At 50.1% G+C, this 20,444-nt stretch overlaps 1 pseudogene; it reads right to left on the bottom strand.

Annotated features, from left to right (window-relative positions):
* Positions 1-7,712, bottom strand: part of LOC136629107 (zinc finger protein 665-like) — a 53,963-nt pseudogene extending 46,251 nt beyond the window's left edge.
* Positions 7,713-20,444: the final 12,732 nt, after the last annotated feature.

The raw sequence follows: 20,444 nt of genomic DNA, 5'->3' as shown, positions 1-20,444 counted from the left end.
TTTCCCCCGTGGCTTCCGAAATAATCTTGTCCAACCTGGCTCCAAAGAGCCACAGGCCTACAAAGGGAATGTTAGTCAGAGAGGCAGCTCCAGGAAAATCTGCACGGATCGGTGATGTCTGAGACCTAGAGGAGTCCTGTGAGCCGGATCGTCTAACACGCTTCCGCGGCCTAGTGTGAGAGGGATCTCTCCTGACAGTGTCATCTCCACCGGACACAACTGGGGCAGGGACAGACACTCAGTCCAGCCTGTCCAAAATAGCGCTGGAAGTGAGGGTAAAGTTTGAAACTGCTTGCGCCAGGGAGCGGGCCCACTCTTGTTCGGCCAAGAGTGAGGGCTGGATGGGCGGGGAGTCTGTATTAGGTTGTACGGGCGCCTGCCTTGGAAGAATACAGTGATCACAACATGGCTCAACCTGTCCGCATGCAAATTTTGTATTACAGAAAGAGCTAGCGTAGAGCGTTGCCCTGGCTGGTCCCAGTCCAGACTCTTGGGTTTTGGAGTCGGACATGGTGCTGTGTTGGTAGGCTGTAACCTGCCTCTGCTAGTGAGATGCAAGGGAGATATAGTGCAGGGGAGCTACAACCAAGGCAGAGCTTACCCGGTTCGGACGAGCATGCTCGCTAATCTCCAATAATTTGATTATTCCACACTAGTTCATGTAATTCTACTGTCTTCAGCACACATTCACTTCTGTAGTTGCCTATTAAATAAGGAAATCAGACTGCAGTGCTCACAATATACTATCTAGGCTTGCTGTAGTATTAAATCGATGCTAACCATATGAACTGAATTAATATAAATAAATAAAAATATTTTTAGTGTCAATATCAATAATAGTATAAGCATAAACTAAACTGAAGAAACAAATGTGTTTGTATTTATGTGCATAATATTAAATGTGTATTAATAAGTATAGTAAAATATATTCTTCTTCATATGGTGTTATATATCATATTTCTGCATTAGAATGATAACAAGCTTTAAACCCCCATTAATGCTATTATAAGGTTTTTTTCCTATTGATATAGTTAGGAAGCGCTCCAAGGGTTAACTATCAGGTGTTCATTGTTTTTAATTTATGTAAATTTTTATTTAAGAAGGAAGTGTATGGCGTGTCTATTAAGGTGATCAAGAACCCGTGTGGGTTTGACACGCGGTCTTTGTGAAGTCATGTCTTATGGTACGTTATTTGAATGAATCAAGACACGGTTTCTCCAAACAACCAAGCTTTTCATTCAATTTGGATGATCCTTTTCTAGTGGCTCTGACCTCAGCCCTATATTGCCTCCTGATTGGCTGGGAGAGCTGTTTGCAAGGTATTATGGGTACCCTGAGATCCTGTGATCCTTTCTCTTTTTTCTGTCAGATGTCATTTTCACACGACATATCACACACACACAGCTCTATTACATGCATGTCACACACACAACTCTGCTACATTGCTTTTGCATGGGAGCTGCATGTGTTTTTCGAACTTCAGCTGGTGGCTGCGGTGACATCGTGGCTTGTCGCTGTATTATGTAAGCTGCATTAGCTTTACGGCGGCGTTGAACCCTTTCTGGGGACGTGTGCACGAACGACAGCAATGGTTTATTTCAACGCTAGACAACAGTTGACGATTAGAGGAGGGCTGGACTGATGTTGGCGGCATTAGCACTAGAAATGACATGATATCACGTTCAGGAGTTGTGAAGATAGCGGTGAAGGACTATGCTTCAATGTTATTGGTCATTATGCACCGCCAGCTATGTATGTGGACATTTATGTAGGTGTCATTTATTGGAGTCTCCACACAGGGGTCCACCTGTCTCACAACCAGCTACAAACTGCCACACTGAATATACTGCTGTATCCATAGCAACTGAGGTAGCAGCGTTTTGCGGGGGCTTTAGTCTGCCCATATTTCCTCATTCACTGCAGAAGGAGGTTAAAGGACCTGTGATGACATCACCATCATGTGAACAGGGGGCAGAGCTAAGAGCCTGTAATAACTGACATCACAGGTGCTGTCCGGTTCTGCATGTAACTCACACATCACACGCGGAATGACGGACAAGTGGTCGTTAGTAGTTTGAGAGACACTAAAAATAACCGACATGAACAGCCATTTGGGTGGTTTTTGCTCTTTTTATGGTGTTTCTAGCTGCAGCAGAGCCGACCATTGCCAGTGTCAGATATCTACTGCCACTAACAGGCTTACAGGATGAACCAGTTGGGAGGACGGGGCCCGGACTGCAGGATCTGTCATCACCGATAATCCCACAGACCACAGAATAACATATCTGCAGCCGCTGACCGAGGAGAATCTGTGACTCCTCTCTGCTGTATTTAGTGGTTACTACTCACCTGGGCGGTTACCTGTAGGAATCTCCTCTTCAAACTCCTGTTTGACTGTCACAATTGTTACTGTATCATCAATATTAGTCAGATCTTCATCCTGATACAAAATCTGTGAGACAAATATTGTAAAAGTCAGCAGACGGTTGGAGAAGTCATGTGACATCTAATAATACTGAAGACAAGAGCTTCACAGCCTTCTACAGATCAGAGGGACATCTCCATCTACCTGACGGTCCTGTAGAAGAAGAGGACAGGGACATCTCTCTGGTAGGCTTCTCTTACTGGATGGAACTGCAGGAAACACAGACAGACACTGAAGTCATTCTTTACATACAGATAACAAAGTCCCCGTGTATTTAGTCCTGTCTATTACCTGGTGATGGGAGCGGCTGGAGGGTCTCCATCATGGCCTCCTTGTACAGATCCTTGTGTCCTTCTAAATACTCCCACTCCTCCAACGAGAAATAGACAGCGACATCCTGACACCTTATAGGAACCTGACAACATAATATACAGTCATTACCCAGAAGCCTCCAGTGCTGTTACTGTATAATGTCCCAGCATTCCCTGCAGCGTCACCTCTCCAGTCAGCAGCTCAATCATCTTGTTGGTGAGTTCTAGAATCTTCTGTACATTGATGTCCTCATGTATCAGGGAGTGAGGTGGGGGCCCCGTGATTGGACTCGGGGTTCTCCCCCATCCATCATACACAGGGGTCCGACAGTCATCACTAGAGGTCTTCTTCACTACTGAGTAATCCTGTATTTAGGGACACAGTAATAAATATCACTACAGACATTTCCAGAGTCCATCACCTCTCCAGTGACATTATCTGTTATTACCACAGATGATAATGATATAAGGTGACATCATCAGAATCTCTCACCTCTCCAGTAATATCATCTGTTATTACATAGATAAGAATGAAGTAATGTGACATCATCAGAATCTCTCACCTCTCCAGTAAGCTGGAAGATTATTTCCCGGGTGAGAATTAATACACTCTCGGCCATCATGTTTGTGTCTTCTTTCATCCTTGATGAGTGAATCAGGAAAATTCTTTTTTATAGAAGATATCTAAAGATGTTCATATATTGAAAAAACCTGAAAAAGAAGCAGAAGAGCCAATGTGAGAATGGGAAATCAAAACCTCAAGATAAGGGAAAACTGAGACGTTAGCCATTCTGCCCCATAATAGTATGTACCGTTCCACCCTGCCCCACAATAGCACGTATGGCTCCACCCTGCCCCACAATAGCACGTACGGCTCCACCCTGCCCCACAATAGCACGTACGGCTCCACCCTGCCCCACAATAGCACGTACGGCTCCACCCTGCCCCACAATAGCACGTACGGCTCCACCCTGCCCCACAATAGCACGTACGGCTCCAACCTTCCCCACAATAGCACGTACGGCTCCACCCTGCCCCACAACGGCACGTACCTCTCCACCCTGCCCCACAACGGCACGTACGGCTCCACCCTGCCCCACAACGGCACGTACGGCTCCACCCTGCCACACAACGGCACGTACGGCTCCACCCTGCCCCACAACGGCACGTACGGCTCCACCCTGCCCCACAACGGCACGTACGGCTCCACCCTGCCCCACAACGGCACGTACGGCTCCACCCTGCCCCACAACGGCACGTACGGCTCCACCCTGCCCCACAACGGCACGTACGGCTCCACCCTGCCCCACAACGGCACGTACGGCTCCACCCTGCCCCACAACGGCACGTACGGCTCCACCCTGCCCCACAACGGCACGTACGGCTCCACCCTGCCCCACAACGGCACGTACGGCTCCACCCTGCCCCACAACGGCACGTACGGCTCCACCCTGCCCCACAACGGCACGTACGGCTCCACCCTGCCCCACAACGGCACGTACCCCTCCACCCTGCCCCACAACGGCACGTACCCCTCCACCCTGCCCCACAACGGCACGTACCCCTCCACCCTGCCCCACAACGGCACGTACCCCTCCACCCTGCCCCACAACGGCACGTACCCCTCCACCCTGCCCCACAACGGCACGTACCCCTCCACCCTGCCCCACAATGGCACGTACCCCTCCACCCTGCCCCACAATGGCACGTACCGCTCCACCCTGCCCCACAATGGCACGTACCGCTCCACCCTGCCCCACAATGGCACGTACCGCTCCACCCTGCCCCACAATGGCACGTACCGCTCCACCCTGCCCCACAATGGCACGTACCGCTCCACCCTGCCCCACAATGGCACGTACCGCTCCACCCTGCCCCACAATGGCACGTACCGCTCCACCCTGCCCCACAATGGCACGTACCGCTCCACCCTGCCCCACAATGGCACGTACAGCTCCACCCTGCCCCACAATAGCACGTACAGCTCCACCCTGCCCCACAATAGTATGTACAGCTCCAACCCGCCCCATAATAGTATGTACCGCTCCACCCTGCACCATAATAGTATGTACCCCTCCACCCTGCCCCATAATAGTATGTAGTGCACCACCCTGCACCATAATAGTATGTACCACTCCACCCTGCCCCATAATAGTATGTACCGCTCCACCCTGCCCCATAATAGTATGTACTGCTCCACTCTGCACCGTAATAATATGTACCGCTCCACCCTGCCCCACAATAGTATGTACCACTCCATCCTGCCCCACAATAGCATGTACCACTCCACCCTGCCCCATAATAGTATGTACCACTCCACCCTGCCCCATAATAGTATGTACCACTCCACCCTGCACCATAATAGTATGTACCGCTCCACCCTGCACCATAATAGTATGTACCGCTCCACCCTGCCCCATAATAGTATGTACCGCTCTACCCTGCACCATAATAGTATGTACCGCTCTACCCTGCCCCATAATAGTATGTACAGCTCTACCCTGCCCCATAATAGTATGTACAGCTCTACCCTGCCCCATAATAGTATGTACCGCTCTACCCTGCACCATAATAGTATGTACCGCTCTACCCTGCCCCATAATAGTATGTACCGCTCTACCCTGCCCCATAATAGTATGTACCGCTCTACCCTGCCCCATAATAGTATGTACCCCTCCACCCTGCCCCATAATAGTATGTACCCCTCCACCCTGCCCCATAATAGTATGTACCCCTCCACCCTGCCCCATAATAGTATGTACAGCTCCACCCTGCCCCATAATAGTATGTACCCCTCCAACCTGCACCATAATAGTATGTACCACTCCACCCTGCCCCACAATAGCATGTACCACTCCACCCTGCCCCATAATAGTATGTACCCCTCCACTCTGCACCATAATAGAATGTACCCCTACACCCTGCCCCATAATAGTATGTACCGCTCCACCCTGCCCCATAATAGTATGTCCCGTTCCTCCCTGCACCATAATAGTATGTTCCGCACCCCCCTGGCCCGTAATAGTATGTCCCGGGAAGCTATATAGCTCCCGTAAGCCGCCATGTTGTTCCCTGTAGTAATGGTCGCTCCCAGTAACTATTCCCGCACCGTCCCTTCTGGCTGGAAGCTGTATTGTACAGATGACCCCCCCATACTAATGGCCGAGATCGGCAAGAACTCAGATCCCAGTCATTTAACACTTTGGATGCTGCGCTATATGGACCGTGGCATATATTGAAAAAAACTGAAAAAGAAGCAGAAGAGCCAATGTGAGAATGGGAAATCAAAACCTCAAGATAAGGGAAAACTGAGACGTTAGCCATCCTGCCCCATAATAGTATGTACCGCTGCACCCTGCCCCATAATAGTATGTACCGCTCCCGCCTGCCCCATAATAGTATGTACCGCTCCCGCCTGCCCAATAATAGTATGTACCACTCCACCCTGCCCCATAATAGTATATACCGCTCCACCCTGCCCCATAATAGTATGTACTGCTCTACCCTGCCCCATAATAGTATGTACCACTCCACCCTGCCCCATAATAGTATGTACCACTCCACCCTGCCCCATAATAGTATGTACCACTCCACCCTGCACCATAATAGTATGTACCGCTCCACCCTGCACCATAATAGTATGTACCGCTCCACCCTGCCCCATAATAGTATGTACCGCTCTACCCTGCACCATAATAGTATGTACCGCTCTACCCTGCCCCATAATAGTATGTACAGCTCTACCCTGCCCCATAATAGTATGTCCCGCTCCACCCTGCACCATAATAGTATGTACCGCTCTACCCTGCCCCATAATAGTATGTACCGCTCTACCCTGCCCCATAATAGTATGTACCGCTCTACCCTGCCCCATAATAGTATGTACCCCTCCACCCTGCCCCATAATAGTATGTACCCCTCCACCCTGCCCCATAATAGTATGTACCCCTCCACCCTGCCCCATAATAGTATGTACCCCTCCACCCTGCCCCATAATAGTATGTACCCCTCCACCCTGCCCCATAATAGTATGTACCCCTCCACCCTGCCCCATAATACTATGTACAGCTCCGCCCTGCCCCATAATAGTATGTACCCCTCCACCCTCCCCCATAATAGTATGTACCGCTCCACCCTGCCCCATAATAGTATGTACCGCTCCACCCTGCACCATAATAGTATGTCCCGCTCCACCCTGCCCCATAATAGTATGTACCGCTCTACCTTGCCTCATAATAGTATGTCCCGCTCCACCATGCCCCATAATAGTATGTACCGCTCCACCCTGCCCCATAATAGTGTGTACCCCTCCACCCTGCCCCATAATAGTATGTACCACTCCACCCTGCCCCATAATAGTATGTCCCGCTCCTCCCTGCCCCATAATAGTGTGTACCGCTCCACCCTGCCCCATAATAGTGTGTACCCCTCCACCCTGCCCCATAATAGTATGTACCGCTCCACCCTGCCCCATAATAGTATGTACCGCTCCACCCCGCCCCATAATAGTATGTACCGCTCCACCCCGCCCCATAATAGTATGTACCGCTCCACCCCGCCCCATAATAGTATGTACCGCTCCACCCAGCACCATAATAGTATGTCCCGCTCCTCCCTGCGCTGTAATAGTTGGCCCCGGGAAGCTATATAGCTCCAGTAAGCCGCCATGTTGTTCCCTGTAGTAATGGTCGCTCCCAGGATCTATTTCCGCACCGTCCCTTCTGGCTGGAAGCTGTATTGTACAGATGACCCCCCATACTAATGGCCGAGATCTCAGATCCCAGTCATTTAACACTTTGGATGCTGCGCTATATGGACCGTGGCAGATAAAAGAGGGAGAGGCTCTATCTGTCACCCCATTGGTCACCCAGCAATCATGTGGTGCCTATGGGAGCCTATCTCACACAGGGAGTGAAGGGTTAATAATGACCTACCATGAGGGACACACATACCTCCACCTGCAGAGCCCACAGCAGCTTCAAGGACCTGTGATGATGTCACCATCATGTGATCAGTCACGTGTGGGAGGAGCCAGGGATCACATGACCAGGGGGTGATCAGTGTACACGGGACTCTGCTGAGCGCTTTATGAGTTACTAAGAGAGAAGTGACCCTTCATGAGGAGAAAACCTTCTGCGACCTGCTGTATACAACTTACCGGACTACACATTACATACACAGCTCTACTACACCGTACACATTACATACACAGCTCTGCTACACCGTACACATTACATACACAGCTCTGCTACACTGTACACATTACATACACAGCTCTGCTACACCGTACACATTATATACACGGCTCTGCTACGCCGTACACATTATATACACGGCTCTGCTACGCCGTACACATTATATACACGGCTCTGCTACGCCGTACACATTATATACACGGCTCTGCTACGCCGTACACATTATATACACGGCTCTGCTACGCCGTACACATTATATACACGGCTCTGCTACGCCGTACACATTATATACACGGCTCTGCTACGCCGTACACATTATATACACGGCTCTGCTACGCCGTACACATTATATACACGGCTCTGCTACGCCGTACACATTATATACACGGCTCTGCTACGCCGTACACATTATATACACGGCTCTGCTACGCCGTACACATTATATACACGGCTCTGCTACGCCGTACACATTATATACACGGCTCTGCTACGCCGTACACATTATATACACGGCTCTGCTACGCCGTACACATTATATACACGGCTCTGCTACGCCGTACACATTATATACACGGCTCTGCTACGCCGTACACATTATATACACAGCTCTGCTACACCGTACACATTATATACACATCTCTGCTACGCCGTACACTTTATATACACATCTCTGCTACGCCGTACACATTATATACACGGCTCTGCTACGCCGTACACATTATATACACGGCTCTGCTACGCCGTACACATTATATACACGGCTCTGCTACGCCGTACACATTATATACACGGCTCTGCTACGCCGTACACATTATATACACGGCTCTGCTACGCCGTACACATTATATACACGGCTCTGCTACGCCGTACACATTATATACACGGCTCTGCTACGCCGTACACATTATATACACGGCTCTGCTACGCCGTACACATTATATACACGGCTCTGCTACGCCGTACACATTATATACACGGCTCTGCTACGCCGTACACATTATATACACGGCTCTGCTACGCCGTACACATTATATACACGGCTCTGCTACGCCGTACACATTATATACACGGCTCTGCTACGCCGTACACATTATATACACGGCTCTGCTACGCCGTACACATTATATACACGGCTCTGCTACGCCGTACACATTATATACACGGCTCTGCTACGCCGTACACATTATATACACAGCTCTGCTACGCCGTACACATTATATACACATCTCTGCTACGCCGTACACTTTATATACACATCTCTGCTACGCCGTACACATTATATACACGGCTCTGCTACGCCGTACACATTATATACACGGCTCCGCTACACCGTACACATTATATACACGGCTCTGCTACACCGTACACATTATATACACGGCTCTGCTACACTGTACACATTATATACACAGCTTTGTTACACCGTACACATTATATACACAGCTCTACTACACCGTACACATTACATACACAGCTCTGCTACACCGTACACATTATATACACAGCTCTGCTACACCGTACACATTATATACACAGCTCTGCTACACCGTACACATTATATACACAGCTCTACTACACCGTATACATTATATACACGGCTCTGCTACACCGTACACATTATATACACAGCTTTGCTCACCGTATACATTATATGAAATCAAAGCCTTATATACATGAGTGGAAATGCTTTGTGATTTTCCGTCATCCTGTCATTTGCTGCTGATCATATTATATAAGCCTGCAGCACGCATCAAGGGGCCTCATTTTCTTTCGAGTCCCTAATTTAAAAAAAAAACAAACAAAAAATTATCAAAGCCCGGTTTAGAAACTCCTAAACTTCAGGCTTCATGCATAGAGGCCATCTGCCATGGAACTTCTCCCTGAGGTGTCATGACGTAGTCCGCGAACAGGTCTCTAACCCGAAGTAGTGACATAGCAGGCGTATTCGTTTGGTTTGGATCAATGCCTGCAACTGTTGAGGTGGCTGACAGTAGATCATTCCCAGGCGTCAAACCACATCATTGATCCAGCACTAATGATGCCGAACCGCAGTGGCTTTAATCACCGCGCCCGCGGCTTCGGGTTCCATATGATTTGTGCCCAAGGAAAACTCGCCATTTGCTGGTAAAAATTCCAAAGGCACATTCAATGAAACACCGAGAGCTCATGAGTCGGTAATTAAAGACTCGGCGCCTGGTGTCTAATCTTCTGTGGGGAAATGGCCGCAAAACATGGGTTCTCCGGCCAAAGCCCTCATCTGCGACCATTACGAGTGGGGACGTTGAACCTGAAGAACCAGGAGGCAGGCGCGGCTCTGGCGGGGCCAGCTAGTTGGCATGAAGCCAGCGTTGTTTCCTTGCACATTTGAGTTGATACGGACCAGTTCTGCCAGAGGTTCGATAGCATGGATGATGAGAAGCGGGGATAAAGGGCAGCCCTGTCTTACGCCATTAGAGATATTGAATGGCCCGATAAAGTCCCTTCAACTGGTACTCTGCTGTTGGGTTGGTGTAAAGTGCTTTCATTTTCCTAATTGCATTTCCTCCCAAACTGAACTTTTTGAGAGCCGTAATAGCAAAGTCCCAGTGGACTCTATTGAAAGCCTTGTGGACATCCAATGCTTAAATTATTGTAAGGGTATGGAACTGTTCTACATTGTGAATCCCATTTCTAACCCTGCGTGTGCTAAGATTGTCTCTTTCATAAATCCTACTTGGTCGGAGCGTATGACCTTGGGGAGGATATTGAGTAGGCAATTAGGGATTATTTTGGCATAGATTTTAGTGTCCGTGTTTAATAAGGAAACTGGATGGAAATTACCGGGGAGCTAGGATCTTTGCCAGGTTTCAGCAGAGTTACAATAGTAGCTTGCAAAAGCTAATCTGGGCGAGACCCGTCCCGTGCTGCTGAAGGTAATGGTTCCAGTAGGTGTTGTAGCAGTGCAGGGGAGCACACTTCAGGCCACAACCAGAATACTGGCCGGGTTTCTTTTATTCACTGGCTGAACGTAACATAAATGCACTGGGAATCTCCAGATAACAGAAAACAGGAATGAAACGGCCTTTTCCACGTCAACCGTCCAGCAAAGCAAAAACACCAAAAGTCCTTTTTAACTAAGCGTGGCAATGGCCCAGCAAACCTTTGTGGCCGCGTGTGGTGAGGTCTGCAGTTCTGCCACTTGCAGCTTGTGCCTCTCACACCAGGCAGCTCTGAACTCACCTTCACACTGCAACCTGCACCCATTTATGCACCTCACCTGTCTGGGCCAGGTGGAACTGAGTGCTGGAGTGAGGGACGGACCCGATTTACATCACAGATGCTAGTAGTCTTCGTGATATGTACCTTCTGTCCCACACTTTACCTCTCACTCTACTACAGTGCGAAGAAAGATGCTCTATGAAAAATTTAAAATATTCACTGGCGAACCCGTAGGGTCTTGGGGCTTTCAAGGGTATTAAAGTTTTTATTACTGTTTCCAATTTCGATAAAGAAAAAGGGGTTTCCAGTATTTCATTGTCTTCTGCAGGGAAGGTCGAGAGGGGGATCTAACGTTAACAATCCTCAATGTTTCTAAAGTTGGATGTGAAACACCGGAATCATATTTTAAATGATAAAGTTTATGGTAATAGGCCCTGAAGGTTTCTGCTATTTGCTCAGGGCGGGTTATTTTAAAACCTTGCCCCCCAGAGTCCTGTACGAAGGGAGTCTTAGTTTTGGCCTCTTTTTTTTTAGCATGCCAAGCTGAAAGTTTAGATGGCTTACCCACAGTTCAATATACATTTGCTTTGGTCTTCGTTAATTCTCTGTCATAATCACTGAAGAGGAATGAATGCAAGTTTTCTCTTAAAGGGGTTGTCCCGCGAAACAAAGTTGGGGTATACACTTCTGTATGGCCATATTAATGCACTTTGTAATGTACATTGTGCATTAAATATGAGCCATACAGAAGTTATTCACTTACCTGTTCCGTTGCTGGCGTCCCCGTCTCCATGGTGCCGTCTAATTTTCAGCGTCTAATCGCCAGATTAGACGCGCTTGCGCAGTCCGGTCTTCTTCTTTTCTGAATGGGGCCGCTCGTGCCGGAGAGCGGCTCCTCGTAGCTCCGCCCCGTCACGTGCCGATTCCAGCCAATCAGGAGGCTGGAATCGGCAATGGACCGCACAGAAGCCCTGCGGTCCACCGAGGGTGAAGATCCCGGCGGCCATCTTCACCAGGTAAGTAAGAAGTCACCGGAGCGCGGGGATTCAGGTAAACACTATCCTGTTTTTTGTGTAAACCCCTGCATCGGGTTTGTCTCGCGCCGAACGGGGTGGCTATTGAAAAAACAAAAAACCCGTTTCGGCACGGGACAACCCCTTTAAGTTTTAAAAGCTGTTCATGGTTCTAGATCTGAAGGACTCCTTCTCAAGCCCTTTTCTACTATTTGAAGTTTGTTAATAAGGTTGTCAATTTCTATTGTCTTTCCCCTCCCGTATCTAGCCCCAAGTTTAATAAAAATGCCTCTCATGTAGGACTTGTGTGCCAACCAGACCCACGTAGGGTTTTACCCTGGAGTGACATTCCAACAAAATAATTCTTCAACTCCTCCACTGTAATTTCCCTGTATTATTTAATTTTTTATAAGAAGGTGTTCATTCTCCAAGTCCTAGGGGGCGATTGGAAAGTTCCGAAAAAAAACGAAGTGATGCAGGGTGTGTGGTCAAAGTTTCAGTACCCAGCTTGGAGGCTGACACATTTGGTAGTAAGGATCTATTGACCGGGCACAAATCTATTCTGGAAAAAGATCTGTGATGGGCCAAGTAGAAAGAAAATTTGTGCAATGGGGCATTTTTGTGCTAGAAAGTGTCATACAATGTCTCATCTTGCAGCCACTCTCCAGGTGAGGGGCTGCATCTATTACTGATACATGTGTTGTCCAAATCACTAATCACCAAATCAAGAGTCATATTAAAATCACTGCACACCATTATGCCACTTTTAGAAAGGCCCCACAGTCGGCACCTTACCCATCACTTCATTCAAAAAAAGAATTTGTTTAATATTTGGTGTAAATTGTCCAATGATGTTGTGACACCCCAATGTAAGGGGGCTATAAATAGAGATGAGCGAGCACACTCGTCCAAGCTTGACTCTCGATCGAGTATTAGACTACTCGAGATGCTTGCAAGGCTTTACCACTTCCTGCTGTGATGTGCCAACCCTCTGCACGTCTACAGCAGTGAGTGGCTGGCAGGATCAGGTGACCGCCAAGTACTTAAACTGTTGCCGCCCGCGGCTCACCTCAGACACATGCTGGCAGAGTTTAGGGATAGAGATGCTGCTGAGATAGGGAAAGTGTTAGGGTGGGGATTAGGTTGCGGTTAGGCAGGGATCCTGACTACAAGAGTGCAACAGTCCTACTCTCATTGTGTGCATCAGCATTTCGGCTGACTGGGAACAGTAGTGCGCCCAATTTTTATTCAAGAATCCCAGCTGTATTCTGCCCACTGTTAGAGGTTTCATGCAGTGTACTGCCAGGGTGTACACAGAGTACATAGGAGTTTACAAAACTCCTATCATTTCTTTTATTTTTATTTTTTGGGGGGGCTCAAAGCGTATGCTATATACCCGTGTGTTGGTGCTGTGCTGGAGCATACTGTAGCTACCAGTCTCTGTGGGCAGTGAATTAGCCATTGGTATCAGTGGGATAAATAGATTTAATTTTTTCTGGCCCCGCTCAGAGCCTCTCAAATCTACTAGTCTCTGTGGGCTGTGAATTAGCCCTAGGTATCAGCAGTATACAGTGGTTTAATTTTTTCTGGCCCTGCTCTATCCTACATGATGAAGACTAGGGGTAAAGGTCGAGGTTGAGGACGTGGACGCGGGCATCCAAATGAGGGTGTGTGCAGAGGCCGAGATCCTGGGTGGGGTGAAATAGTGCCTGCTGCTGAGGGATTAGTAGAGCGCTGTGTATCTCCCCTCCTCAGCTTTTATCTCACATTTTGCAGGTCCGCGTGGTGGAGCATTATTAAAAGCACGACAGTGCTATCAGGTGCTGACGTGGATAGTGGATAACGCCTCCAGTACTTTATCCAACACCCAGTCTTCCACACAGTCCACTCACGCCACCCAAGGCCCTGCACTTCTGAATCCTCAGGCTACTCCTCCTTCTTCCTAGCCTGGTCACTCCAGGAAAAAGAGAGATTATGAACAGGCATACACCCAAGAACTCTTCTTGGGTCCCTGCCCTGAGTCGGAAAAAAAGGTTCCACAGCCACGTTAGGAGTTTGTCATGACCGATGCCCAAAATTTGCAACTTTCACAGACTAAGGGTGATGAGGGTGGTGGACTTCGAATTACTGTCAAGAGCTTTTTGTGGATGATGAGGATGAGACATAGTTGCTAAGCCTACTGAAGACAGGGCTTCAAAGCGGGAGCCAAGACCAGCAGCAGAACAGGTTAGAAGAGGCAGTGGGGTGGTTAGCAGGAGAAGCAGGGCCAGAGCAAATAATCCACCAACTGTTCCACACAGCATCCCCTCACGGCAAGCCTCTGTGCAGAGGGCTAGGTGTTTGAAGGTCTGGATGTTACCATGCAGGGCGGCGCAGGGTCCTGTGGTCAGCGCGCGCCACCCCGGCGTCGGCTCCGGCGTCCTGGAGCCCTGACGTCGGGGCCCTCCGACGACGTGGAACGGCTGGTGTGCGGCGGCGTGGGCGTGTCCGCCCGTAGGGCGCCGCCTGCACTCCTCCACCTCTCTTGTGCAGTAGTAGGGAAGCTGGCTCCTCCCACTCTCCACCCCGGGGCGGAGTCCTTCATTTATAAGGCTGGCAGTGACCTGAGCTCACTGCCAGTTATTGGTTTGGTTAGCCACTAGTCAGTTCTGCCTGTGTCTGTCAGTCAGTACTAGTTGCTAGTCTATCTCTTTCTAGTGTGCCTTTTACTCAGTCTGTTCTGGTTCTGTCTGCTACTAGCTAGTCCATCTGCAGCTACTCTCAGCTAGCCGTAGTTTGCCAGTCAGTTTCCTTCAGCCTGCCGATAGCTTTGTTTGTTCTGTTGGTCTTTTCCATCTGCCTCTCTGTCGGCACTCTGTCTTCCCATCAGTTAGCTTCTCTTGTCAGTCGCCAGGTTCGTAGCCAGCGCAGGGACCGCCGTCCAGTTGTCCGCCTGGGATTAGCCAGGGCCGAGGCAAGTAGGCAGGGACAGTGGGGTGCGGGAAGTTCAGGGCACCCCACCTGGCGCTCAGGGGTCAGAGTGCCGTAACATAATAACTGGCCCTTTAAACAGTTTTTTTTTCCATGGAGATGAGCTCCCTCGCAAACCAGTTGCAAGCCCTGGTGCCGGTGATCCAGGATTTATCAGCTCGCATGGTGGCTCAGGAGCAGTGGGCCATGTGGCAGGGGCGGGATGCCTCAACCAGTCCCGTACCCAAGTGCCCTCTTCCCGAGGTGTTCTTGGGGGAGAGGAACAAGTTTTTTGTTTTTCAACAGGCGTGTCGGTTGTTTTTTCGGATGCGTCCCGGTTCTTCCGGGTCGGAGGCCCAGAGGGTCGGGCTTATAATGTCCCTGCTGCGGGGCTCTGCCCAGACCTGGGCCTTCATCCCATTCCCGAGGGTTCCCCCGGCCTGCAGTCGGTGGACGCCTTTTTCCAGGAACTCGGGGGTATCTTCGATGAACCGGACCGAGTGGGGTTGGCGGTTTCTCGGCTGTCGGCGTTGCATCAAGGGTCGCTTTGTGTGGAGGATTATTGCTCCAATTTCAGACGCTATGCGGGTGATACTGCATGGAACGATAGCGCTCTGAAAGACGTTTTTCTGCAGGGCCTCTCGGACGCGGTTAAAGAACTGTTGATTTCCCATCCTGTTCCCGGGTCCTTAAAGGAGGCTATGGAGCTAGCGGTGAAGGCAGATAGGAGGCTCAGGGCTGGGAAGCAAGATAGCCAAGCCCGCAGGGTCAGGGAGGTCATTTGTCCTGTTCCCTCCTCTTCCGTACCAGTCTCTGTTCCCGAGCCTATGGAACTGGGGTCCAGTTCCATAGGCTCGGGAACAGAGACTGGTACAGACCCCAAGGAGCGACGCCGGATTCGTTTATTGCATCACCTCTGCCTCTACTGCGGGAAAGCTGGACATCGGGTGATTACCTGCCCCCTGAGGCCTCAGCGCCCACAGTCTGAACCGGCGGAAAGACTCCAAGTCCTAGGCGATTGCAGGGAGGATCGCCTAGCTAGGACCACAGGTACTTCCTAAACTTCTGGTACCTTGTCAGGTTAGATTCCGGAACTTCTCCCGCCCAGGGCAGGCGTTTATCGATTCCTGAGCCTCCGCTAACCTGATAAGCATGCGTTTCGTTAGACCCCTGATGGCTGAATTTGTGTCACTGAAGACGCCAATTCGTTTTACTAGCATTGATGCTACCCCTCTTGCTACGGGCTTGGTACGATGGAGGACCCCAGTGTTACAGTTCACGTGGGGGGGGTCGCCACTCGGAAGATCTATCATTCCTGGTAATAGAGAAAATGTCGGTAGACATAGTACTGGGGATGCCGTGGCTGGCGTTGTACAACCACCAATTCGATTGGGCCACTGGGGAGCTGATCCAGTGGGGACCATCCTGCCATAGCCATCTTGCTCCCCTTCCTCTCTGCTCAGTTGATACCCCGCTCAGTCCCCGTGGTCTGACTTCCCTTCCTACCCCGTCTGCCTGTCCTGCTGCTGATGTCGTCACCGATGTGCTGCAGGGGGGATGGAAGGAAGTGCAAAAGAATCTAGAAGTGGTGGGGTCCCGTATGCAGTTGCGTAGTGGGAAGAGTCTGTCTGTATCTGAGCCGTACAGGGTGGGACAGAAGGTGTACCGGTCCTCTGGAAATCTTAAAAGGAAGGTTCGCAGGGTGTTCCATAAGTCTTTATCGAAACCTAGTGTCCCTTCGGCGGAGTCCTTCATTTATAAGGCTGGCAGTGACCTGAGCTCACTGCCAGTTATTGGTTCGGTTAGCCACTAGTCAGTTCTGCCTGTGTCTGTCAGTCAGTACTAGTTGCTAGTCTACCTCTTTCTAGTGTGCCTTTTACTCAATCTGTTCTGGTTCTGTCTGCTACTAGCTAGTCCGTCTGCAGCTACTCTCAGCTAGCCCTAGTTTGCCAGTCAGTTTCCTTCAGCCTGCCGGTAGCTTTGTTTGTTCTGTTGGTCTTTTCCATCTGCCTCTCTGTCGGCACTCTGTCCCCCCATCAGTTAGCTTCTCTTGTCAGTCGCCAGGTCCCTAGCCAGCGCAGGGACCGCCGTCCAGTTGTCCGCCTGGGATTAGCCAGAGCCGAGGCAAGTAGGCAGGGACAGTGGGGTGCGGGAAGTTCAGGGCACACCACCTGGCGCTCGGGGGTCAGAGTGCCGTAACACTGGAAGTTTTGTATTGAGAGCGCGGACGACCGACGAACAGTGGTGTGCAACCTGTGCAGCACCAAGATCAGCAGGGGAGCCACCACTATCAGCCTTACCACCACCAAAATGCGCAGGTATATGATGGTTAAGCACCCCACGAGGTGGAGCAAAGGCCATTCACCGCCTGCGGGTCACACCACTGCCTCTTCCCCAGTGTCACAACCTGGCACAGAAATGCAATCCCCCTCCCAGGACGCAGGCACGAGAGTCTCCCGACCTGCACTCACACCCTCAGCTCCCTGATCCTGCACTGCCTCCATCAATGTCTCCCAGCGCAGCGTTCAGCTCTCGTAAGCCAAGCGGAACGAAAGAAGAAATATGCGGCCACCCACCCGCATGCACAATCTTTAAACGTGCATATTGCAAAACTATTCAGCCTGGAGATGCTGCCATTAAGCCTTGTAGAAACGAAGGCTTTCCTCAGCCTGATAGCGGCGGCGGTTCCTCGGTACTCGGTCCCCAGTCGCCACTATTTTTCTCGGTGCGCCATCCCTGCCCTACACCAGCACGTCTGATGGAACATAAGCCGTGCCCTCAACAACCCGGTTACTAGGGAGGTCCACTTAACCACGCACACGTGGACAAGTGCTGGTGGGCAGGGACACTACATCTCCCTGATGGCACATTGGGTGAAATTGGTAGAGGCTGGGACCGAGTCTGACCCTGGGTCCGCTCACATGCTACCCACACCGAGGATTGCGGGTCCTACCTCGGTGAAGGTTTCTCTGGCTTATTATGCCACCTCCTCCTCCACCCCCTCCACCTCTCATATATCATGTGTGAGCATGTCGCCAGCAGTCAGTAGCTCGAGGCGCTGCAGCACTGCGGTGGGGAAGCGTCAGCAGGCCGTGCTGAAACTACTCAGCTTGGGAGACAAGAGGCACACCACCCAAGAGCTGTTGCAGGGTTTGACGGAGCAGACCGACCAGTGGTTTTTGCCGCTGAATCTTCAACCAGGCATGGTCGTGTGTGATAATGGGCGTAACCTGGTGGTGGCTCTGCAGCTTGGCAGACTAACACACGTGCTATGCCTGGCCCACATGTTTAATCTAGTGGTTCAGCGCTTTCTTAAAAACTTTCTCTATTTGTCTGACATGTTCAGCAAGGTGTGTCGCATGTGCGCCCATTTCAGGAAATCCACCACAGATGCTCCCACCCTCAGGACACTGCTACATCGCTTCCAGTTGCCAGTGCGCTGACTGTTGTGCGACGTGCCCACGCGCTGGAATTCTAAATTGCACATGTTGGCCAGGCTGTACGAGCAGCGTAGAGCCATTGTAGAATACCAGCTGCAACATGGCCGGTGGAGTGGTAGTCAGCCTCCACAGTTCTTCACAAAGGAGTGGGCATGGATGGCAGACATTTGTCAGATCGTAGGAAACTTTGAGTGTACACAAATGTTGAGCGGCGATGTGGCCATTATCAGCATAACCATCCCGCTGCTTTGCCTTCTGAGAAGTTTGCTATTAAGCATAAAGGCCGACGCTTTGCGGTTAGAAAAGGAGAAGGGGGATGAAAATATGTTGCTTGATAGCCAGACCACTCTCACGCCTGTTTCTAAGCACGTATTGGAGAAGGAGGAGGGGGAAGAGACCGCTGCCCACACTGCAGAGGGTACCTATGCTACTTCCCTCACATTGGTTCAGTGTGTATGGGCTGAAGAGGAGGAGCAGGAGGAGGAGTCTGAGAGTCATTCTCCTAGTGAGGACAGCAATGTGTTACGTACTGCGACTATGGCACACATGACTGACTTCATGTTAAGCTGCCTTTCCCGTGACGCTCGCATTAGACGCATTCTGGCCAACACAGATTACTGGGTGTTCACCCTTCTCGACCCACGGTATAAGAAGAACCTTTCCTCTCTCATTCCCGAAGAGGAAAGGAGTACAAGAGTGATGCAATACCACAAGGCACTGGTGGAATAGCTGATACTAAACTTCCCATATGACAACACTAGCGGTAGAGGACGTAGTTCAGTGGGTCAACTAGCAGGGGATACGGAGGGCACAGGCAGCATGTCCAGCGCAGCCAGGGGAACACTCGCCAAGGCCTTTGCTAGTTTTATGGGTCCCCAGCCATACTGTGTCACCACTTCCCAGTCTAGGCTGAGTCGAAGGGAACACTGTAAAAAGGTGAGGGAGTACATAGCTGACCGTACCAACATCCTCCGTGATCCCTCTGCTCCATACAACTATTGGGTGTCAATGCTGGACACGTGGCACGAACTTGCGATGTATGCCTTGGAGGTGCTGGCCTGCCCTGCCACTAGCGTCTTATCAGAGAGGGTGTTTAGTGCTGCTGGGGGATCATCATGGATAAGCATACCCGACTGTCAACTGACAGCGTCAACAGGCTTACACTCATTAAGATGAACAAAGGCTGGATTTCTCCTGACTTCTCTTCTCCACTGGTGGAAAGCAGCGGAACATAAAGATTCTTTAAGCTGGAACAGGAAAAGCCATGCACCCTCTATCACCCCGAAAAAGAGGGAAAGTAGCTTGGTCCATCCCTCTCCAATCTTCCTTCTCCTCCTCCTAAACCAGCATGACATCATATATACTCTTGGTACACAATTTTTTCAGGAGTTTGCCTATACTCTTGGTACACAAATGTTTCAGCGGGTCGTCTATACTCTTTGTACACAAATGGTTCTGTGGTTCCCCTATACTCTTGGTACAAAAATGTTCTCAGGGGTTCGCCTATACTCTTGGTACAAAAATGTTCTCAGGGGTTCGCCTATACTCTTGGTACAAAAATGTTCTCAGGGGTTCGCCTATACTCTTGGTACACAAATGTTTCCGGGCTTCGTCTATACTCTTGGTAAACAAATTTTTTCAGATCTTCGCCTATACTCTTGGTACACCAATTTTTCAGGGGTTCACCTATACTCTTGGTACAGAAATGTTTCAGGGGGTCGCCTATACTCTTGTTACACAAATGTTTCAGGAGTTCGCATACACTCTTGGTACAGAAATGTTTCAGGGGTTCGCCTATACTCTTGGTACAGAAATGTTTCAGGGTTTCACCTATGCTCTTGGTACACAAATGTTTCAGCGGGTCACCTATACTCTTGGTACACAAATGTTTCAGCGGGTCACCTATACTCTTG

Source organism: Eleutherodactylus coqui, chromosome 5 (genome assembly GCF_035609145.1).
Source record: "Eleutherodactylus coqui strain aEleCoq1 chromosome 5, aEleCoq1.hap1, whole genome shotgun sequence".
Classification (NCBI taxonomy): Eukaryota; Metazoa; Chordata; class Amphibia; order Anura; family Eleutherodactylidae; genus Eleutherodactylus; species Eleutherodactylus coqui.
This window is presented reverse-complemented; position numbering and strand designations above follow the sequence as displayed.